At 45.6% G+C, this 24,884-nt stretch overlaps 1 long non-coding RNA gene across 1 annotated transcript; it reads left to right on the top strand.

Moving 5' to 3' along the window:
- Positions 1-243: 243 nt before the first annotated feature.
- Positions 244-14,904, top strand: LOC128057474 (uncharacterized). Its single transcript, XR_008200319.1, has 3 exons — positions 244-372; positions 8,517-8,563; positions 14,762-14,904. It is a non-coding gene; the product is annotated as an uncharacterized LOC128057474 (long non-coding RNA).
- The last annotated feature ends 9,980 nt before the right edge of the window (positions 14,905-24,884 follow it).

The raw sequence follows: 24,884 nt of genomic DNA, 5'->3' as shown, positions 1-24,884 counted from the left end.
TGGCCAGTGTGGTTTGGAGGTCTCCTGACCGAGAGGGTTCATCAGCCCAAGCACCTTCTTTCAGCTAGCTCTCAGCTCTGGCACTGGCTTTATAAATAAGTTTCTTATTTTAATTATGAGCCTACACAGTGGAATGAGATGATTAAATGAAGAGAAATCTGAAATCACTTCTGATCTGGGTGAAGTAAACAAGTGCCTGAGTCTTAAGACTGTTCTGCAAATAGAACATAAGCGTGACATGAAGGACAGTCTTCGGGTCCCCCTCCCCCGAGCTGCTGTTGTGCTCCATGTCTGAAGATGTTTCCTTTTTTCGTTCTTTGCTCTAGTTACGAGGATCCTGACAAGTGCCTGCTTCTCTATGGTGATGATCAGGTAGGTGTGGAGGGCATGAGGGGGCAGTCGTCACTGATTCAGGGGCCAGACGACCATGTGCTGTCCTTTCAGGGAGGAGCAAAGGGGAGGGAAGCGGGTGGGAGGATCTGTTTCTGGAAGGCGAGGCACAAGTAGAGGAAAGAGAAGAGGAAATGCAGCGTTACGGCAAATGCATAAAATTCTGACAAGTAACATGTCTGAGTGCCGGCCTCTGCCTGGTGCTGTGCTTGCGTCTTCAGTCCTCACACCACCACCATCTGGCGATGCTCTTACTGCCATCTGTGATAGCGGGGACACTGAGGCACAGAGCAGTCACGTGGTCTCTCCAGGTTATGTGCTGCTACGGGCCGACACAGCTGGGATTTGAACCCAAGCAGTCTAATCCCAGCCAGCATTTAACCGCTGTGCTTTACTGGCTTTCAAGTAAAACGAAAGGGATGTTCCAGGTAAATGTGTGAAGAAACAGGGCTGAGAAGGAAGGAATCACTCGGAAAGCTTTAAAGCCGGAGCACAGCGGGAAACACACGTCTGGTTTAATTCCCATTAGTCAAGGGAGGCTCCTGTTAATCAGGGCCAAGGGGAAGGATGCAGGAGGGAGGAAACCTTTCTCTGGATTTTGCTTCACAATTAGAAATAAGGCTTAAATGCAAATTCTGGTGGGAGAGGAGACCAAGTGATGTAAACACAACCGAGGTGGATGGTGTGATGTCCTAGAATCTTTTTGAAGAGCATGTTGGAACAGGACAAAGACGACCATCAGGAGGGTGCCAGATACTTGGATGGGCGATGGGACTGAGGAAGAAGGGAGAGGGACCCTGGCCAACTCTGAAATCCAGCTAGTTTCAATTTCAAACTTTGCCTATATGTGGCCTTTCTATTTTCCTTAGAGCCTTTGAAGGCAGATTTTTTAAAAAAAAAAACTGAGCACCCAGGAGAGGGCAGGTGGGTGATTCTTGAGTCCAGGGCCCTGCACGGTGGGAGCAGGGACTCTGCACTCCCAACTGCACGCCCCAACTCCAGGGGGCGCCATTCACACAGACTGCGGCATGCATGATCTGGATCCCTGGATATGCACTGCGGCAGCTTCCAAGGCCTGGAATTTACCCCAGCGGACACTGGCACAGGGATGGGATGGGAGAGGGAACCCCACCCCACCCACAACCCCACGATGCGTATCGGCACCCCGGTGGTCACCAGCCCCAGGCGATTGTTAAATGCAGCTCCCCGGCTCTGTCTGTCCACCGCGCTGCAGTCCTGGGTGCGGTCCAGCCGGGTGACTGGCAGCAGTCCAACAGAAGCCAGGAAGGCAAAGCCAGGGCCCCATCCAGGCAACACTGCCTGTTCATTATAATGCAAGTTCATTGGTGAAAATGCAAATGATCCATTTCACTTCATCCTCCTGACAGACTGTGCTGGTAGCAATAACGGGCTGCTCCTTGCACCTGTCATCACTGCGGCACTGCTCACTTTGTGTAAAAGGCCTGCCACACTTCAGGTGTATATATAGCAACCTTCATTAACGCTGCCTGGGGGAAACCCGATCATTCACTGCCCCCTAGTGGACCGGAAGTGAATGACCCCATAGACTGTTCCTTTGATTTAGGTTCCAAGCAAATCAGAGTTGCATTTTGTTTCAGGAATAGATTGCAGAGTGTGCTGCTTTAGTCCTTGTAGCTCGTGGTTATGGTTCTTAATTAACAGCACTTTAATAAGATAAAGTGTCAATCATGGGTGGCTCTTTGTGGAACTATGTTTGAATGTTTAAAAGTCTGTACATTTTTAAACAGTATTGAGCCTTCACTGGATGTTCATTAAAAAAAAAAACAACGAATTTTCTCTAGGCTGATAAAAAGCTTACAGTGAAGATATCATTAAGGAGCTCACCTTGCCATCTCACAAAATTATGAGTTGTGCCCAAGAGAGAAATTAGTTTATATATGAAGCAGATGCACCGACTCTGGCTGTTTTATCACTTAAGGTCCCCTAAGCACCCTTTGTCGGCTTTCAAGGTCTTCACATTCTGCCTACTTCTTGATGGGCAAGTATCCTTGGAATCAGGGACACAGTCAGCATAAAGGAAGCTACTGAGACAAAGACAAGGGAAACCTGGTTTATCATTGTCATACCACAAAGGCTGCCTTGATTAGTGACTGACTATTCTTGGGCTTCTTTCTTTGCTACATCTCGTCTAGGATCACGCACTTCAAGATCATTTAGAAATACTTGTCAGTGTTGCATTCAGCATACTAAGAAACATGGTTTTTTAAATTTTTTTCCTTGAAGCATAGTTGATGTTCTCTGCTGTGCCTATCTCTGCTTTACAGCAAAGTGACTCAGTTGTACACATATAGGCATTCTTATTTTTATATTCCTTTCCGTTATGGTTTCTCACAGGTATTGAATAGAGTTCCCTGTGGTATTCAGTAGGACCTTGTTGTTTATCCGTCCTATATATATTAATTTACATCTGCTAATCCCAAACTTCCAATCCTTCCCTCCCCTCCCCACCTCCCACTTGGCAACCACACAACTGTTCTCTATGTCTGTGAGTCTGAAGAAACTTGTTTCTTAAGGAGGTGAATAATCTACTTTTAGACCCTTTCTGAGCTATTTGAGTATTGTAAGGACTTGAACAGATTGGTGACTATCTTGAAGTTCAGTGAAATCATTTCTCTGAAATTTTGGCATATCTGCTACTAGAATATTATAGATACTAGAATAGCTCCCTTTCCATAACCTGGACTCTTGCCACAAAGACCTCCATTAATAAAGTCTAGGCCAGTCATGTCCAAAGCCATCTCTGCTATATACAGATTAGCTTTCCACCTGTGCATCTAGAGCAATGCTATCATGTGCCATCCTTGGGAGAACTGAAAGTAATAGTCCCTTGAATCATCTTCTGTGCTTATTGGTACAAATGAGGAAACTGGGCAGTTACCTGCGATGGTTACCTAAGAAGTGGTATCTGGGTGAGATTCGTATGGGGGTAGTGATAAATTCCCCCCTAGGACAGCCCTGTTCATTGAGCTCATTTATTTCGGACTGACTCTAGGGTAGGCATAGTCCTGATAACAGGAAATCTCTAAGAGAGAAAAGCGCTGGTAAGGAAGCTTTGGTGTGCAGACACAGAGCAGAACTCAAAATTTTCCCCGTCTGTGTAGATCAGAATCCACAGTAAGTGAAGTGCTTCGGAGTTCTTCCTAAGCAGACTGTAGTTTCCCTGAGAATGTCACAGGAAGAGCTGCTGGTGATTCATCAGGTTAAACTTTTCCTCCTTAGTCAGAAAAGAACAGCTATCCAGTGTGGAAGCCCAGAGGGTTCTGGGACCCAGAGGGAGGGGGTGAGGGGAAGCAGGCTTGTTTACTGACTGCTCAGTACGTTCCAACCATGAGACCTGAATGGCTACTGAAGAACATAGTGAAAGCCTCAACCGATGGAAACTTTCAATCCAATAATAAAAATCAAATAGGCTTGGGGTAGAACTTACCAGAGAGAAATAGGTCAGTAGAGCTGATTCCTGTAGGTCTTCACACCAGTCCAGTGAAGCTCTGTGGCTGCCTCTTTTATTAAAGCTGGGCAAGATGCCCATCAAGTGGTTCCATTTGATTTTGGCTGACCTAGTTTAAATCAGTCAGTCAACGTATCTTGTGGACCCAGAGGTCCCAGAACAAGGTGGTCATCTGGTCTACCCCCCAGTCTACTCAGCCAATATCTTTGATATATCATCTCTAAAGAGGTGCTTGAGCCACAACTGAATTAGGTGCTAGAGGCAGGGAGATGGGAAAACAGAGTGGGGTCGTAGGTGAAAGCTAAGAATATTCTTTCATTCACATTGGAAATTTGACAACCTAATTAGAAAATCCAAAGTAAAATACATGGGAAATGATTATGAAGTACTTTGGCCACCTGATAGAAAGAGTCAACTCATTGGTAAAGACCCTGATGGTGGGAAAGATTGAGGGCAGGAGGAAAAGGGGACAACAGAGGATGAGATTGTTGGATGGCATCACCGACTCAATGGACATGAACTAGGGCAAACTCCAGAAGACGGTGAGGGACAGAGAGGCCTGGCATGCTATGGTCCATGGGGTCACAAAGAGTCACATACGACTTGGTAACTGAACAACAATGAAAAAGAAGGCGAGTGGACCTCTACCAGTGTTTCTGCTCTCTGACCTTATCCTGGTGCTTCCTGCTATGATGGTCACCTGCCTCCGGGCATGTGGGAGGTGGGTGAAGCAGTTCAGCAGGCAGAAGTGCACGGCAAGAGCCCGCACCCCTGGCTGGCTGTCGTTCGGCCTGGAAGCTGGCTTTCCTCGGGGCTGCACACACGCCCTGATACCACATCTTCTCCAGCCGGCCTCTGGCCAAGCTGCCTCATTGGTGATACCAAGCAGGCTTTATGTACGAGTTTCAAAGCTGCTGTTGCTGCAGTAAGTGTGACCTGGCCTTTCATGTCTCAGTCTAGACAGATGCCGGATTGAATAAAGGCATCCTCCAAGCCCCGTGTCGCACTGGCCATCTGGAATGTAGCCGACCACTCATTTAGCAAATTGCTCTGTTTAAATGCAGCTGCTGTGTCTCAGCGTTTCTGCTCCTAACACAGATCGCATGATTCCTCTGCCTTCATCTGTCTAGCCGTTCCTCTCTCTCTGCCTGGGAACTTAAAGAGCCTGTTAATGTATGACAAGGCACTTGACCTGCAAGATTTCCAAGCCCAGGAGGAGCATTACTTGTTGTGCTGGGCCATCCTCTCCTCAAAAGCAAGGGCACCTTGCCTGTGCGCCTCGCCTTAATGAAAGCCACCTTTATTAAGAACCCTTTATTAAGCTCCACAGGGCCCAGCTACCCAACACTGTAAATATTACCCTTTAGAAATGCGTCCCCGAGGCCCGGTGCAGGCAGCTGGCCCAGGAGCAAGTCGGGAGGTGACCTCAGACCTCAGATCTCTGTGGACAGAAGGGTGTTGTTTGTCAGCCTGCTGCCTCTCCTTTTGGAAAGAGGGGTTACAATCATTAGCAGATAATGTCAACAAAGCCCCTGAGATGATCTGAATAAGAGTTGGAAGCCAAATGATTTCAGACTAGCAATGAGCACTGAGTGCTCAGGTTTGTTTTTTTTTTTATACCTTGATTTTTTTTTCCAAAGGAAAAATAAAAAGGGGGACCGCCGAAGCTAAGTGGCTTATTGTCAGTATGTCACTGGTCACTGTAGCCCAGTCTTTATTGTCATCTGCTATTTATCAAGCAAATAATCCTGGTGTGACCACTGCTTTCTTCAGCTGCTTAACTCGATTGGGGTCACAGTATCTTTAAGTCTAGAAGTCGCGAGCCAAAAGAAGTGAGTGTTTATTTAATAAATACCTGCTCCACCCTGAGCTAGGCTCACTGGAAAAGAAAAAAAAATTGTACAATAAATGATCTTTTCCATTGAATCCTTTGGGAGATGAAACAAATAGAGTATTTAGCACAGGACAGTTGAGAGGTATGTGGGCTTTGGGATCAGACTTCGTGGGTTCAAATCCCAGATGCAGTATTAGGCAAATTCACCTTCTGAACTTCAGTTTTCTCATGTGAAAAACTATAGGGGCGTTTATCTCTTGGGGTTATTTTTAGGGGAGAGTGAATCAATTTTGCACAGTGTAAAAATTCAACAAACCTTACTTATGGTAGTTAAAGTTTATACGTTATTGACTATGTATACTAGAGAAATTCAGAGGGAATAAAGAGCATTTTGGCCTGGGGGAAGTGAGGCAATCTTAATAGATTAAATATATTTAGGAAGGAAATATAAACTCTGGGTAGAGAGAGGGATCTAATGTGAGCAAATCATAGAGATAAGGGCAGCGTAAGCGGAGGGACAGCTGGTGGCCCAGAGGGAAGAGCTCCCATTTTGCGGTGTCGGGGTGGAAGTGTGGAAAGAATGAGGGGCCACATTGTTGGAGGATCTTGAAATTAAGTGAAAGGGTTTTTACCTAGTCTAACTGGTGGCAGGGAGCCTTCATGGTAATCTTAGCAGGAAAGTGGCAGAGAAACAGTCATGGGCTAGAAACACTCGCCTGGTGCCAGGAAATCAGGGGTTAGCTGGATGAGTCAGGACTGGGGAGACAGGGTCCAAGCTTTGTTTGGCCCAACAGACAAGGGTTAAGTGGAGGTGGCCCCAGGGTGGACGGGGTGGAATAATGCTGGTGCTCTCTTCCCCACAAGACAGACTTGATGGCTAGGTAAACACCAAGAGGGAGAGAGAGGGATGGAAATTGCAAGAAAACCATTTTGATGGAGCACGATTTCTGTGTTGGGCTTCCTCAGTCCTTCTCACTTTATCCAGTTCCCGGCATAGGTCCTCAGGGCACCAAGAGACTCACAGGCTCCAGGGACTACACAGCCTGACAGAAAAGGGGCAAAGGGGAGCTGTGTTCCAGCCGTCGGTGTGATTCTTACACGTGGAGAGCGTGACGTCCTGCACATTCAGGGTCGTGTGGGAAACTGTGATCCCAGCTCAGGGTTTGGGGTAGAGAGGCAGATGTGCACACCACTGGCTTAGGAGGACAGCTCGGCTGGGATGCTCCTGGAGCATGAGAGAGTGATAGAGGAAGGGCGTGGGGTAGTACTTTGGAAGAAAAGAGCAGAGGGCTAAGATCCCAACCTTAGGAACACAAGGAGCTGAGAGGGCCTAGTAATCAGCAGCAAACAGGGGAGGAGGGGTGTCCAGGAGGAAAGAGCTGCTTAGTAGCCACACATCCAGGGAGCTCAGGGAAGGCAAGAGACCGTGACAGTTCCATTCGATGTGTTAGGAAGGGAGCCTGTAGTGAGAAAAAGGTCCGCAGAGGAACAGGGAAGCAAGCCAGATTGCAGGACTCTGAGGAGGGAACGTAGAGGAAGACAGGGACACAGGAACTAGGAAGAGAGACGTGGAGAGAGGGCAAGAGGACACCGTGATTTCCTGAAATACAGTGAGTTTCTAAATCATACTATCACTGCAGGGGAAAGTGACAGAATCCAGTGACAGTAATGTAATTCTCATTAATAGATTATGTGCTAGAAAAATCTTACAGAAGACACATGACACAGAATTTTTGGTGTATGTCATACTAAGGTTAAAAAAAAGAGAGAGAAAAAACAGGATACTGGGATTCTTTTTGTATCCAGACTGAGAAAGAAAATGATGTTAGCTACTGTGAACTGCACAGACTGTGATCTAAGACCACAGCCTGACCAGACGCTGATCTCCCTGAGCTCAGAGGCCACATGAAATGCAATAAGTCCAGAATTGATGCCTCTCAGGATTTCTCTTACCCTGGGCATGCCATTCAAGCTCCTCCTGCCTCAGTCTTCTCATCTGTAAAATGGCAGTAATAGAATCGCCTGCCCTAGAGGATCATGTTGACTATTTAATGGATAAGGCATGCAAAGCAGCTAGGTAGAGAAGTGTGTGTGTGCACGCATGCTCAGTCATGTCTGACTCTTTGCTGCCCCATGGACTGTAGCCCACAGGCTCCTCTGTCCATGGGATTCTCCAGGTAAGAATACTGGAGTGGGTTGCCATTTCCTACCCCAGGGTATCTTCCCGACCCAAGGATCGAACCCGAGTCTCCTGAGTCTCCTACACTGGCAGGTGGGTTCTTTACCACTGAGCCAAGGAGCTATTTAGTCGTAGAACACCGGAACGCTATCAACAGACTACCAGTGTTGATTTCGTAAGAAAGACAGCAAGTTCTGCTGTTCTTCGTGCCCGGGTAGTGTTCCAGTGTTTTCCTCTGTGTCAGATGCTGCAGCCGGTGCAGGTCACTATGACAACCCGCCCCCCCCCAACAGTGACCAAGGTCCTCCAAGCACACTGTCAGGCGCAATAGGGAGGGAGCTCCCTGTGACCCCAGTCTGAGCATTTGGACAGGGGAGTCTTGTCCAAGCTCATGCCTCACTCAAGGTTACACAGCTCCACTTGCTGGATATGAAAGCCCATCTGTTTGGGGAGAAATAGAGATGCCTGAACACTATCCACTCCCTCTTAAGTGGAAAAAGATCACTTGTTGTTTCTGCTGAGAGAACCACAAGCTTTTAGTGTGGGGGAAATCAATGGAATGTGTTGGCTTTTTACTTCTGAAGGGAATTTATTTTTCTTCTCTTTTTTAAACTGTGTTGCAGGGATGTGTGAGCATTCTGCTTTTGGCTTCTGTCGGTGAACTATTAAGGTAAATATTGACGTTTAAGTCTAATTTCTAAATGAAGGGGAATAACACGTTTTTTTGACGCAAGGACATAATCTCTTTATGTAACTGTTGCCATGGGGTAAGAGAATAAACCCAGAAAAATGCTCCTAAGATAGCTTCGGGTTTGGCTTTGCTTTTTCTTCTCTCTAATTTTCTCTTTCCCACCCCCTGCTGTACTCATTGTTTACTCTTCCCTGACGTTCCCCTCTCGTGGATGCCACTATGGACCTCCGAAGTGGGGACATTTATTCATTCATTAAGAAATGTTTCCTGAGGATATATCAGATCATTCTGCTGGGTTCAGAGGGCAGAGCAGTGAAACCCGAACTAGTCATGGAAAAAAGTCAGGATGGACATTTTAACTAAATATAAAATCTTCAGAGAGGATGGCGCCTGCCACCCAGCAGGAGCTCAAGATCTGGCTTCAAGAGAGGAGAGTGGGGTGGTGAGACACACCATCCCAAGCTCTGTCCCCCCGGCTTGGCCATTGCCAGACCCCACGGCTGCCTCAGCGTCTTCATCCATAACCCAGATGGCACTGCCTGCACCCTCTTCTCAGAAGGGGTTCTGAGGTTTGAATGAGGTCATTCAGGAATATCCAGAAGGAGAGCAAGGAAAGTTAATCACCAGGCTGATCTGACTGAGGTCACACCTTAGGCTCCTCACAAGGAGGAGGCCACACCCCAGGTTCATCTCAGGGGGAAGGTCAGACCACACCCTTAATCACTCAAGGAAGATGTCACTCTAGATCAACTGTGCTACCACTGCTGGTGGCTGAGGACCTTGAGAAAGTACCTCCGTTCAGCCTGCCACAGTGACCCTGGGGACAGAGGGGCTTGGAGGTGAGAATAGTCCCGGTGGAACATTTAGAGGCCGTCACACTCTCAGGTGTGGTGAATCCAGACGCAGAGCAGGCACGCAGAGATCTGCAGAGGTCCCCAGACACCAGCAGGCCCTCCACCAACACTGTCCCACAGACAGACACTCTAGAGGACCCCTGACACATCCCCACAGCTCCCCCCAAACCTTCAGAGACACCTTCACGTTCACGCCATAGATGGTCTATAGATATCAGCAGTCTCACTCACATTTTGCCACACGTTTCCCGCTGTCACCACACAGAGGCTTCATAGACACCCACACATGTTCCACAAACACTCCAAAATATACCCCCAAACCCATGTCAACAGCCCTCCACAGGTCTCCCACACAGTCTCTAATTTCATCCCACAATCTCCCAAGTAGACACTCAGGAATTCCCTAGAAAGCCCCCTGCCCTCTACACTCGACAGGCCCAGCACAGTCACCTCCAATACCTCTCAGAGGCCAGACCACTCATGGCAGCCTGCCCAGACCCCCTGCTCATGGGCAGCCACACATCCAGCCGTGAAGCGCACGCACACACAGCTTTGTCCACACACACACAGGCACAGCCTAGACACACAAGGATGCCCACCCTCTCCCTGCACAGACACACTCTCGGGCTCACCTCACAGAAACACTCCCCCAGACCCATGAACGCGGAAGCTCACAGGCCCTGCAAACACAAAGACACAGAACCTCAGCTTCGTGTCTTCCGTTTGTCATTTCAAGCGGTCCTCCAGTTGTCATCTGAAAAAATCAATAACAGTTCTTTAAAAGTTAACAACTGAGAATATGGTGTGACCCTCTCTGGTGCTGGGGAAGGGGACAGAAATCCCCTGAAATGAGGTCAAATGGTGCCCATGAGAAAGCCAGCGAGGGGACACTTCCCGCTGTGTCCTTCAAGAGTGGCCAGCACCGCCCCCGGGCCCAGGTGTGACTTCTGGGACCTGCTGGTCCCTCTGTCCCCCAGGAGCCTCGTTCAGGAGACAGTCTGTCCTGACCCCTTTCTCACGGGAGACGTCGTCCTGCTCCCAGAGACAGCTTTCCTCCCACACAGCCCTTTAGCTGGTCTCTGCACAATACAAAAGCAGAAGAAAAAAGAGGTGATGCTCTAAAAAAATCCTCGAATTCTCTTAGAAAAATAGGCGCTTCCACAGAGGAGTAGATTGTGGTGGCTGCTAGCAGGAGGAGGGGAGAGACAAGGGGATCAAAAAGAAAACCAAGAGGACGGATAAAGGGATTAGGATGCAAGAAATAGCTCAGGCCAGCTGGTGGCCATCTGGGGGCTGTGGGGAAAGGGAAGAACAAAGTTGCTGAGTTTCCAGCAAGTGGGTGCAGTTTATCATGAGAGGAGGTTACTGCTTTGGGGAACAGGAAAGAAGCCAGAGCCATTTAAAAACAGTCGAGTGGTTTCCCTAAGGACTGGATTGCAGGACTTAAGTAAACTAGTGAAGGGCATCGTCATTCAGAGGAAAGTCAGGAGACGTCGGAGGCATGGTGCTATAGAGACCTTGTCTCTGGTTGTCGATGTGAAAATGGACAGTGGAAAATGGGAAAGAAACTTAGATGTACCTCAGATGAGACTTTTTTTTTAAACTTCAAATAAGATCCTAAGGATGGTCAATGACCGTAGGATAAGCCACAAATTATTGTAATCAATTATTTTCCTTTTAGTAAAAATTTTAGGTAAGTTGAATGTATTTTCTTAGAGGCTGTATATTGATGGGGCTTCCCAGATGGTGAAGAATTCGCCTGCCAATGTAGGAGACACAGGTTCCATCTCTGGGTCAGGAAGGTCCCCTAGAGAAGGAACTGGCAACCCACTCCAGTATTCTTGCCTGGGGAATCCCATGGTCAGAGGAGCCTGGCAGGCTACAGTCCATGGGGTTGCAAATACATGGGAAAGAAATAAATTATAAAATCAATATGTACTGGGCAATATAAAAAGACCAGTCCCACAGAGAACTGAAGGTAACCTCACTGTGTCTTTGTCATCCACCAAAAATTAGCATGTCTTCCCCTTCCTCCAGATCCAATGTTGGTACCACCTAACTCCCACATCCAAATAATTGGTCACCAAGTCCTGACAACTCTGTGCCCTTAATAACTCTAACGGGGACCCTGCTTTCTCTCCGCATGGTCACTGCCCCATTCAAATTATCATTGTCATCACAGCAAACCCCTAACTGGCCTCCTGAGCCCTAATATCACACCCCTGCACATCAACCTCCATATTTTCATAAGGTGGTTTTGTAAAAAAAATATATATATATAATTTCTATTCATTCTGGATTCGTTCTAGGTGCTAGGTATACAAAACAAAGACATCTGCCCATAGTTTAACAGGAGAAGAAAGACAATAAACATAACGTTTTATATGATACCTTGGAAAGTAATGAATGCTGTGGAAAAGAGGGAAAAAGAAGCAGCGTACAGAGGGTTGAGAGTACCAAGTGTGTGTGCGGTTTTAAGCAGGGTGGCCAGGATAGGCCTTATAGAGAGGTTGGTATTTACTCAAAGCAGGGGAGGGGGTGAGCCCCATGCATATCTGAAGGGAGAGCATTCCCTGCAGACACAAGAGCCAGAGAAGTGCCCCACGGGGGAATGACCTGGAAGGCTTAAGGAGGAGCACGGACCAGGGCACTGGAAGCAGAATGGATGCAGGGTGAGAGCAGAAGGCATGAGTGCAAAGAGCGAGGGGAGGTTGGCCACATGGGGCTTGGAGCAGGCGGGTCTGCTGCTGGGTTTTGAGCAGTGGGTGACCTACTCTGACTCCCATACTGAACAGTCACTCTAGTGATGATGGTGACAGACCAGGGGTAGCAGCAAAGCTTGTGAGAGCCCATGTTGTGTCTGTCTGCCTCAGAATCCTTCAGTGACTCACCTCAATTTCAGATAAAACTGAAACTCTTGTCTGTGAGCACTTCAGGATGGGGACCTCACTTCTTTTTCCAGATTTGTCCTTTCCTAGCACTTTCAGCCCCCAAGCCCTGCCATGTTCTGGTGGCCGATGGGCTTCTAACAAGCAACTCATCTTTCATGGAACCAGGCAGCTGTGTAGGTGGTTTTCCCTGCTTGAAGACAGTGCCCTTCTGGGCCTTCACTGAGCCTCTTCTCCTCGGGGGAGCTTTTCTCTCCTCTTGGAACCACACATCCCCAAATAGTCTATGTGTACTTCAATGATTGGGATTACAGCCCTGAGTCAGAATATTCTGTCCCCAATCTGTGTCTCTCACCAGACTGGGAACTTCTACAGGACTGAGAATAGAACTCTTATTTTTGAGTCCCTAGTAGACGTGGATGGATGGTTGAATGGATGTGTTGGAGGAGTGTGTAATTTCCTTGGTTCTGTCTTGTCACAACAAAAATTGGAAGCAACGGACGGACCAGCGTTACAGCCCTTGGACAGACCAGTGTTACAGCACCATGTTACAGCTCAGTTTTATTTAGAAAGTAAAGGAAAATACATCCTTGAGGTGTGAAGGAATGCAGACTCAAAAGACGCAAAGAGAAGAGAGGCCCTGGCCCAATTTTGGTTCCTCGTTTCATATGTATTTTTCTCCTCCCCCTGGGCCTGCCCTGTGTAAATTGGGCTAGCCAGGAGTGCTGTTTGTTTTACCTGAGGTCCTTACTCCGGTCCTTGGACCTTCCTTTGTCCTGTTTTTGCGGGTTTTTCCCTTCTTTGTCTTTTAACCACCGCCATTTTGGACTCTTTTTTCATATTCTAACTACCTAACAGATGGATGGGTGGATGGATGCTGGCTCTTTCATCAAGTCTTGAATTCTTGGGTTTTGTTTAAAATTAGTTAAGCAATAGAAATGCTTGAAAACTGACTGTAAGACATTAACTCGCTAACTTCTCCATGGAGGATATGGCTGAACTTGAGAGCGTATTTGCACATCAGCTACACATGGTGACTGATGATGAATGATGGCTGGAAAGTTGCATATAAGAACAGTTTTTATAAATTGCACCTAATTTGCCCATTGACCAATATAATTTCAGACATGCTTTACTTTCTTGTTATGCTGTTCAATTAGCAGTAGCTCATGCCGTAACTTTTAACTTCCTTATCTTTAACTCATCTTTCCCTGCCAGCCACTGTCAGATGCATCGTTCAGCTGAAAACGATTGATTTCTGTTAGCAAATACTGAGGAGAATCCGTTTAGAACGTGAGGGTCTTTCCGCAATACCTAAGTATCTCTCAGCGCCTCTTGTTTTCTGGTGTTGGCCCTGCCTAGTTTGGGTTGGGCTTTAGGGTCTCCGTTTTTATCTTGAGAAACGCTGGAAAATGCTGACTGTATGTGTTAGACCAGGAGTGGATTTCTTCCCCACCACCTGCTGTTCTAGGGAGGCCCAGGAAGCAGTTGGCAATGACTAGGGCCTGACTTCCCGTCACCTATGATCTTTTGCCGACAGAACTAGAAGACACAAACTTTCCCCCAGGTGCCACCTCTTCACCAAAACTCTCCCTCCGCAAAACACACAGTGGGCTACACTGGAAAATGAAACAAAAACGGAAGCACGTTTTCTCAGAGATATCTGGATATGAACATTACTAGAATAAGCACAATGTAATCAGAGTTTTTGGCCCTGCACTCCAGTACTCTTGCCTGGAAACTCCAATGGACGGAGGAGCCTGGTGGGCTGCAGTCCATGGGATCGCTGAGTCAGACACGACTGAGCGACTTCACTTTCACTTTTCACTTTCATGCATTGGAGAAGGAAATGGCAACCCACTCCAGTGTTCTTGCCTGGAGAATCCCAGCGATGGGGCAGCCTGGTGGGCTGCTGTCTATGGGGTCACACAGAGTCGGACACGACTGCGCGACAAAACTTCTCACTTTTCGACAACAACTTCCAGGAAAGGGGAGCCCCTGCCTCACAAGACAGCCCCTAAAGCTGTGGATTATTTCCAGGTATTAGAAAGCAGTCCCTTAGGTGACTCCAAATAGGCCTTCCACACATCCAGGAAGCAGAGTAGGCTGAATTCATGCACCTACTTTAATTCCCTCCTTAATAACACTGGTCTCAACCATAGAAAATGGATTTTTATGTGTCCTGAAGGCACAGTCCCACAAGGATGGAGTGAATGGGAGGAAACGGCAGCAACAAAATTTGCAAGTTGGAAAGCAGATAAAACAAATGGTAAGTGACTTAGGAAGTCCAAAAACACCAAATCCTTGAGATCAACTGTGGGAAAAACTGACAGTCAATTCATTTCATAAGACAGAACCCACATCCTCACCCCCCAGGCCCAAGAATTAGCAGCACTGCCTCCTAGATCTCTGACAGCCGTACTTTTCCCTTCTAGGCATGAAACAGCAATAAAATGCCATTATTATCTTTGGAGAGACAAGATGGAATCCATTAAATAAGAAGATGCCAGTACGGAGGAAAATCCAGAGGGGGAAAAAGAATTCTTGGAAATTAAAATTGTGATTTTAAATATTTAACTTAATAAAATGGTTGGAAGATAATATTTTCCCAGAAAGCAGAACAACAACAATAACAACAACAACAGAAAAAAGTGAAATAAAGAGAAAAGATTAACAAAAACTATATGACCAGTCTGGGAAGTACAATATTCAAATACTATGCACACAAAAAGAGAAAAGAGAGAGAAGAAAATAATCCAATAGTTTAAGAACATTTTCCAAAACATTGAGAGCAAAGAGAAGATTTTAGAAGTGTCCAGAGGAGACAAGTCAGCTCACCATGCAGAGGATCAGGACTCAGTAATGGATTTGAATTTCACCACAGCAGAACTGGGAGCTAGAAAGCAAAGCAGCAATTCCCTCAAAAATGGAAGGAAAATTGTCTCCAGTGTGGCATTCTATATCCTGGTAAACTATTACTGAAATTTGAGGGTAGAATAAAGTCATCTGCAAAGATGTAAAGTTTCAAAAAGTACTTCCCATATAGGTATCCTTCTCAGGAAACCAATGAAGGATTTTCTCTGTAAACTGAAGGGGAAAACTGCAGAGAAGACGACCTGGGATAGGAAAACAAGAGATGCGATGAAGCAGAATAGCAAATAGCATTCTCAGGATGATGGGGAAGGAAGGACCTGAAGGGCAGCAGAGTACATCACCCCAAATATGCCTTTTTGCCATAAGGATTATTTCAGGCTGATTATTTTTAAACAGCAGGCACAGGAGGAGCTCTGAAAGCCAAGTAGAAGTTACCTTTTTGTAAGAGCATTTTACATTTATAAGGGGAATCTCCATATGTAGGGGTGTCTTCCTGGAATGCTGCAGTCCATGAGGTTGCAAGAATCAGACAGGACTTGGTGACCAGACAACAACAACCTCTCTGTACCGAAGAGGCGGATGACCAAATCTCTAGAAAGTTGTATGAGTGGAGAAGATGACTTAAATCTGTCCAATGACCTTACCATTGTTTACTGTGTTTTGCCTGATAATCTCCCATAACTGGCTCCCTCACACACATCTTCTTTACCTTTAGCTGAAGATGGTATTTAAGGTGATGGCTTGGGCCATTTGGGGGAGCTATTCAGTTGTCCCGACTGTCTCCCATATATACGTGTTCTTTTCCTTGTTTGGTTTTCTCCTGCTATTCTGTCTTCTATTAGAGGGGAGGTCTCAGCCAAGAACCTTGAAGAATTTAAGAAAAATTACATTTCCTCCCCATCCGGACCTGAGATGGCAACTGTGTACCAGGCATAAGGGTGGCCAGGGCCCTTCAGAAGATGAAACCAATGGAATGAATATCTGATGGAGCCGAGTATCTTGAGAAAAGATAAAGATGTTTGGTAAATACGAATGCTAAGTGCTCAGAAGTCTAAGCAAATCAAAGTCCAGAGTCATAAGATAATATCCCAAACCGAAAAACCAAGAAGTACAGCAAGCACGCTATTTAGACACATGGAATAGATACCAAATAGTCACCTAAAAGAAAGAAGTGTGGAGGTTTTCAGGGATGGAAATGAAGAAAGTGGTCAGGCTTCTTAAACTTGCAGAACTATTTGATTCTTCAAACAACTGCATGTAGCTTTGTTGTTGAGTTGCTAAGTCATGTCTGACTCTTTTGCAACCCCATGGACTGTAGCCCCCCAGGCTCCTCTGTCCATGGGATTTTCCAGGCAAGGATACTGGAGCGGGTTGCCATTTCCTTCTCCAGGGAGTCTTCCTGACCCAGGGATCAAACCCTTGGCTCCTATTGCATCTCCTGCATTGCAGGCGGATTCTTTATCACTGAGTATACAACTTAAGTAAAAATAAAAATAATTTTTTAAAAGAAAAGAAAAATAAGCAAAACATAAAAACACAACTTCCCCCCAAAATCCACATTTTCAAATGTTTGAAAATGACTAGATTTTCCCTTCTCTTGGGTAAACTGTTCTAGTTTTCCCAACCATCCTTTATCTGACTTCATTCAAGATATCATGTCATCCTGGCCTCTCTTCTGGAGAAAGGCATCACACAGCCCACCAACACTTTACTCACTGGCATCTATCTTCCACTTTCAAGCCATGTGTTCCTCATCCTTTCTCTCTCTCTTTTTTAACATGTATTATTTACTTGGCTGTACCTGGTCTTAGTTGCCGCATGTGGGGTCTAGTTCCCTGACCAGGGATTGAACCTGGGCTCCCTGCATTGCAAACATGGTGTCTTAGCCACTGGACCATCAGGGAAGACACTCCTCATCCTTTCTTTATAAATTGAGGTTTAAATCTAAACCCAAGGCTTTCATTCTTGCTAAATTTCATTTCATTGATTTTCTTTTGCATCCTAATTCTATTTGGTTAAAATAATTTTAAATACTGATAATACCACCCAGTAGATTGGCGTTCTCTCTCTCTCAGCTTTGTATCATCAATAAATTTAACAGTATTTCTCTGAATTTATCCAAGTCTTAGAAAAGATCATTGAACCTGGTACAGTGAGAACAGGGTCCTCAGTCACTAAAACTTCCCCAGGGTGGCATTCACCTGACATTTACCTGGCACTTTGCTTTGAGTAGAGGTGTTTATTCATTTGCTCACAGATGTAACACAAAGACACTTTTGGGAGAGGAATGGAAAAGAAAAAGTACTGGTAATGATACCAGGAATTGTGCCTGCTAAAGAGTCACAGCAGGACAGTTCATAGTATCCCTCAGTTGCATTTGGATGAAAGGGAATGAATTTGTTGGAGCTTTGCCCTATAATGGATAGACAGCCACCCCCGACACACACACACAAGTACTGCTAGGAGTTGGAGTCCCACGTGTCATAAGCCTTCCACAGCCACGGAGCCAGGATGCCGTGCCCTTGTGAAGTGTGGAAAGGTGCCACACTTCACCACTTCTCAGGGGACCTGGATTGGGGGCAAGAGTCTTGAGGTTCCAGTTGCAATGACAGCCTCCTCCAGGCTTCTTTGGCAATTCATGCTGGTGCTTGGATAAGTGTTAGATTATTTTTTGACAAGCTCAAAGATAAAGTTCAAGGTGAACAATTGACTGATGACACAAATGTACTCAAAATCATAAAGGCAGCACCACGCAGAACTGATACTCTGATCTAACCAAACCAATTTCAAAGTAGATGAAAAACTGATAAAGCAAAGACTATCTAAGCCTCCCCTTGCAGATGCCTTTAAAAAGGAACAGCTTGTGTCATAAGTATCCCAGGATATCTATCTGCTTCATGCTTGGTGGAGGTTTTTTAAAAATACGTGATTCCTGTCTAAATTAAGAAAATATTAGTGGATAATTCTGAAACTATTAACAAAATGAAAAATAAATCACAATCAAGTCCTTGTTTGAAAACCTTTGTCCTCATCCGTTAATTCACGCACAGGAGACTGAATTCGTGTTTCCAAGCAGTAATTACTAAGAATTTAAAGATTTTTTCCGTAAAGTTTTATCTCTTGAGGTGTGAATGCATGTTTTAAGTCAGTTACCTTTGGTTACTGAGTACCATCACCATCTCCTTAATCTAAGTCTGTAAATTTGGCCGATTTTTCTCTTCTGACCTATTTTCTGTCATGGAAATTCCTCCCCAGAAATAAATGTATCCAGAGAAAGGTAACATTGATGATGAATGGTATTATGGAGCGGTTAATGGAAGTGGGTCAGAAAAGTTCTTATTTGAGGGAAATTTAAATGAGAGAAGATTAATTGACAGTAAAAGCGATTTGCAGGATTCTCAAGGTACCACAAAGAAACATTCAGGCTGAGGAGACTTATTATTCACTTTACTGTTGGAGAGCAGGCACTTCTTTTAACAATAGCAGACTTTGTTAACTGCTTCTCGAAAGCTGCTTTTTAAAGAGAGAAGTTCCATTAACCAGTGAGATCAGAGTTTGTTATAGAAGCCAAGTGACTCTGAACTGTAACATAAATCTTAGAAAGACAAAACGGGCAAAATGGAGATTATCGACTACTCAGGATTGGTTTCTGAAGTGCCTGTCCTCTGAAAGCAAACACAGATGGGTAATGGGTCTTGGGAGTTCTGAAGTGTGGGGATTGAAATGTACTCAATCTATAATTTTCTGACTCTTGGCTAAAGAGTGTAGGGGATAAGGGGGCTTGGATGGAAAGTTTGAGAAAACTCAGAAATAAAGAGCTTCATCAGGCAATGAGAGATGAAAAGATGTGTCCAAGACATGAAGAAGAAGTTCAGAATGAACCCCAACAGAAGTTCATTTGGAGAGGAGGTGAACGTTCATGTAGACTGCCCCTGAGCACTCTACAGGGTGAGGCAGTCCAGCAAGGATTATAGCCAAACCGAGAGGGAGTGCTCAGCCATCACCAGTTTAGAGGGTCTCCTGTTGTTTTGATAGGATCGCTATTTTGCAAGAGATTCCCCAAAAACAGCTTTTTAAATTTTTATTTATCTTTGGCTGCACTGGGTCTTTGTCGCTCCCCGCAGGTTTTCTCTGGTTGTGGAGCGTGGGGGCTACTCTTTGTTGCGGTACACAGGCTTCCCACTGCAGTGGCTTCTCTTGCTGGGAGCACAGGTTCTAGAGTGTGCAGGCTTCGACTCGCAGGCTCCAGAGCCCCAGCTCAGTAGTCAAGGCACAGGTCTTAGCTGCCCCTTGGCATGTGCAATCTTCCCAGACCAGGGATCGAACCGGTGTCCCTCCACTGGTAGGTGGATTTCTTTACCATGGGACCACCAGGGAAGTCCAAGGTATAGCTTTTGAGTGTACTCAAATTTTCAAGTTTAATACTTGGAAAATATTCAAAAGTAATGAGCAATTTAAATGAAAAAAGATACTGTCATACTAGCAATTAAAAAGTGCAGAGAGAACTTTACTATGACATAACCTATAATAATAATAAAACACTAGATGAAAAAAAAACAGTTTGGGGACTGCTTTGGGAAAGTCAATGCGCTTCTGTAATTGCTGGCAGTATGTATTAAAACATCTTGCCTACAGGTTTCAGTGATACATAGGTCACCATTCCAGGTTCCGTCTACTTTAACATTTTCAAGGTCATCTGAACAACACCTCTGAGCTCTAGATAGTTCCACAATACTGGGGCTTGTTAAATGGTGAGAACATCAATTGTAGACCGCAGTGCAGAGTTCTCCACTAAATATGCTTCAAGCTGCAATCCAGGCTACCTGGGCTTGAATCCTGTTGCTGCCACTTGCTAACTTTGGCAAATTATTGAATATCTTTCTGTGCCTCAGTTTCCCCCCTCTGAAGAAATAATAATAGAGCCTTGAAAAGGGAACAGTAACAGTGCCTATCTCATAAAGTTAAGGAGTAAATGAGTTGATATATATAAAGTGCTTAGAACACTGCTTGACCCATAATAAGAAGTTGATAAATGCTTGCTATTACAGAAACATAAAAACAACTAACAGGATAAAGGAGTTTTCTTTCTTTCACTAAAGAAATATCAGGATGTAGATGGTTGCTGCACTGGTTTAGCTTATCAATGGTGTGTCACGCACCTCCAGTGTCATTTCACCACCTTTAGTATGCTGGCTTTTCACCCTTCAGCCCATGGCCTCATGGCCTCAGAATGGCTGCCATAGCTCCAAATATCTCACATCTCAACTGTGTCTAAAATCAGAAAGAACAATACCATCCAGGGGAGAGGGAAAAGTGAGAAAGAAAGAGACTATCTCACATTATTTTCACACTTTATGAAGGAGCAAAATGTCTTCCCAGAGCGCCTCAGTTGATTTCACCAGATCTCATTGGCCAGAACTGAGTCCCAGCACATCCCTGAAATCAAGAGCTCTCCGTCTTGGCTCTTTTTTTTTTTCTTGGCTGCGCTGGGTCTCCGTTGCTGTGCAGGCTCTCTCTCGTTGCAGCTACTCTTTAGCTGCAGTGCATGGGCTTCTCACTGTGGTGGTTTCTCTTGTTGAGGAGCATGGTGTCTAGGGTACTTGGGCCTCATTAGTTGCTGTGCATGGGCTCAGTAGTTGTGGCCCATGGGCTTAGCTACTCCACAGCATATGCATCTTCCCAGACCAAGGATTGAACCATGTCTCCTGCTTTGGCAGGTGGGTTCTTTACCACTGAGCCACCAAGGAAGCCCTCTGCTGTGGTTTTGTTGGCAGAAAAAAGGGGAAAGAGTGTCTGTTAGGTAGACAACCATGGGTCCTCCACAGTTAATCATTCCTGTTATACCAGCTGCTTTGTTCCTGCTTTGGCTCCGGGAAGGATGTTGTGTCCCTCAGAGCATTCGTGTGAATTAACCAGTGATCACAGAGCTCTTGTAACATATGAGACCACTGATACCACCACTAAGTTCTTCCCACATATGATGGGAAGATGAGCAAGGCCCACTTCTTTTTGAGATGGACCTTGACCTCAGTATCTTCTTCTTAAAGGCTGTTCAAATCATGACTAAAACACACAGAGGTACCCAATTGAGTCCCTGCTCTCTACTGAGCCTCGTGGGGCTCCAAAGGAAGCATCTTGGCCTTTGGGTTGTACACACACCGATGAGAAAATAAGAGCAGTACACAGCAAGCATCAGTTCCATGCTCAACTCTCCTGGAGTCCAGAAAATGAAACAATCAAATGGTCTGGCATAGAGAGAGGTTCCCATGGAGGAGTTATTGAGGTCACAGTGAATGAGAAGAATTTATGAGCCAAGGAGAGGAGGGTCATTCCTGATCAGAAGGCTAGCCTACAAAAAAGCTCCTGGATGGAGTCAGGAGGACATGGGAGGGACATTCATTCTTTTTATATTTTTTATATTTTTTTATATTTGTACACACTTTGTTCAACAGTGTAAACTTTGTGTGGAGTATGATTCCCATTCTGCATATGAAGAAGCTGAGGCTCTAGGGTGGTCCATATGCTTGAAATCATAATAGCAGAATGAGGGGGAACATTCATTCCTATTCCTTTGAGATTTTTTGTTTTCTCCTTGGAATTTGGAAGAAGCCGCCTGAAGTTGAGAACATGCCAAACATTAACCTTAATAATGCTGTGACCTCTCCAAACGTAAACTATATCTGCTGGCAAGTGCAAGGGACAGGATTACTCAGGTAAAAAGAAGAAGCAAAAGTAACTTGCAGTGTGTCACGCTACGTCTTTCCGCAGGGGTGTCACACGAGCAATCAAACAATAGTATATGTATTCTTTAACAAGTCATCACTGGTCCTGAGGTAACTTTATTAACTTAGCTGAAAACAAAAACATATGTCACATGATATACCCAGAATGGCACAAAGAATGGTTTCTAGAAGTGAGTGAAAATGATCAGTTTGAACTTGCTTGCATGTTTGTTCTGGGAGTTTCCACCCAAGATACCCTCTGGGTCTGGAGACAGCAGGTTGTCCTCCTCCATCATGTAGGAGTGAGACTCATTCAAATGACTCGCGTCTGATGACCCACAATGTGACTATATACTTGAGAGTTGTTCCCCAAGATTTCTACTGGCTCTGAGAAGCGGTTAGTGTTTCCCAAGTGTGTAAAAAAGCAAGACTTTGTCGTTTATGTTAAGACAGCCCAGTCTAACCAAGAAAAATGAAGAATGTGTCCACACAAAACCTTGTTCCTGAACGAACGTTCACGGCAGCATTATTCACAGCAGTCCAAAAGTAGACACAATCCAAATGTCCATTAACTGGTGAACAGATGAACAAAATCTGGTATGTCCGTACAAGGAAATATTATTTGACAATAAGAGGAATGAAGTCGTGATACAAGCTGTAACATGAATGACTCTCAAACATTATGCCAAGTCACAAAAGATCCCAAATTATATGATTGCATTCATATGAAATGTCCAGGAAAGGAAAATCCGGGGGGACAAGAAAGCAGCTTAGTGGTTGCCTGCTGCTGCTAAGTCGCTTCAGTCTTGCCCAACTCTTTGCGACCCTATGGACTGTCGCCCACCGGACTCCTCTGTCCGTGAGATTCTCCAGACAAGAACAGGGATGAGGAAATAGTGGGAAAATAGGGAGTGACTGTTAATGTTAAGGGTATTTCTTTTTCTTTTTAAGTTTTTTTGCCTGGTCTTCATTGCTGCACACAGGCTTCCTCTAGTTGCTGCAAACGGGGCTACTCTTCATTGCGGTGCACAGCCTTCTCATTGCGGTGGCTTCTCTTGTTGCAGAGCACGGGCTCGAGGGTGTGGGCTTCCGTAGTTGTGGTGCACAGGCTTAGTTGCCCAGCAGGGGTCAAACCCAGGTGCCCTGCATTGGCAGGCAGATTGTTAGCCACTGGACCATCAGGGAAGTCCTGGCGTTGCTTTCTGAAGTGATGAAAATGTTTTAATATTGAAAATGGCGATGGTGCACAACTCTGAATATACTAACAAAACGTTAAATTGTACACCTTAAATTGAAAAGCAAAGAAAAAGCCCAGAAGCCAAACACAGAGTGGACAGGCAGAAGGGAGAGCAGTGGTCCTTCGGGATTGATGGGAATCCTCCACTGGGGGAGGATAAAGATCCCTCGTCTCTTTATAAACACATCAGGTTGAAACTAGGTAGTGAAGATGTTTAATAAAGAAGACTAATGCAAGAAAAGAAAGGTAGGGAATGTTATTGGGTGAATGGAAAAGAATCAAACATGTGCTAAGTGAAAAGGAAAATTAAAGGGGAAGAAAAATTGGACCTGGAAAAATCTTGTCTAAAAGATTAAACCAACAAAGTTCCAAACATAAAGAGAAGAAACCAGAATACCATCCTGCAGTAGAAAGGAAATGTGAATTAAGAAAGCTAGGTACAAAAAAAGAAAACAGTAATCTGACTGAGCAAGCACACGCAAAGTTGTAGTTAATTCAATGTGTTTCTCGAAAGCAGTTGGAACCAGGTTCTTTTTTCTTCAATTTGTTTGAGGTACAGTTTACCTGAGGGCTTCCCTGGTGGCTCAGTGGTACAGAACGTGCCTACAGTTCAGGGGGTCTGGGTTCGATCCCTGGATCAGGAAGATCCCCTGAAGAAGGGAATGGCTACCCACTCTAGTATTCTTGCCTGGAGAATTCCATGGACAGAGGAGCCTGGAGGGCTACAGTCCGTGGGATGGTAAAGAGTCGGACACAACTGAGTGACTAATACTTTGTCCTTACTAGGACTTCTGCAGGAGGAGAAGGTGGCCTGAGAGGTGAGGACCTCCTCAAATCCCTCCCAACCTGTTTCCTTGCCCCGCCCAAGAGTGGCCCTGACCTCCCCACCCCCAACCCCACCCACCGCCACCCGCATTCAGGGTCCTGCCTGAAACCTCTGCCTCCCCATTCCCAGAGCACCTGCCGCTGAGCCCAGCGCTTCATTTTCAAAGGCTGAGGAAAAGAGGTAAAGCGCCTGCCTGCAATGCGGGAGACCTGGGTGCGATTCCTGGGCCTGGAAGATCCCCTGGAGAAGGAAATGGCAATCCACTCCAGCGCTCTTGCCTGGAAAATCCCATGGACGGAGGCGCCTGATAGGCTACAGTCCATGGGGTCGCAGAGTAGGACACGACTGAGCGGCTTCACTTTCACTTCCACCTTTCGAGTACAGTGAAGGACACGCTGCTGTCTTATGAAACCCCCTCAGCTGTGCAGGGAGCATTCTGATTTTCTTGGAAATATCTAAACGAGGTAGGAGAAACTTGGGCACAGTCTATCACACAGGACACCCAGGAATTGCTTGTTCCTGTACTAGTCTTGAGTGAGTATAAAGGCAAGTGAGCCCCCTGGGAGGCTTGTCACCCACCACGCCTCCCACACTCAAATGTAGTTTTGTAAAGTCGCACCTGTCCTGTGAACAAGAGGCTCCTTTCTCCCTCTCAAAATGTGTGTTGAAAAAACACCTTAGATATTGTTATAGACTCTTACTTGACCTGGTGTGTGATCTTCAAATTAACATTTCTTTTTTTCCTTTCTAGCTGAACTACTACGATTCTATCAAAGCTGTCATTTCAAGCTCCAACCACGAGCCCACTGCTCTAGTCATAGGTACTGCTTGCCGTTCTCTTAAGTTTGCCATGTTCCCTTTCTGTGTGTCAGACCCTTGACTGTCTCCCACCTTTAGAA

Source organism: Budorcas taxicolor, chromosome 12 (genome assembly GCF_023091745.1).
Source record: "Budorcas taxicolor isolate Tak-1 chromosome 12, Takin1.1, whole genome shotgun sequence".
Taxonomy (NCBI): domain Eukaryota; kingdom Metazoa; phylum Chordata; class Mammalia; order Artiodactyla; family Bovidae; genus Budorcas; species Budorcas taxicolor.
This window is presented reverse-complemented; position numbering and strand designations above follow the sequence as displayed.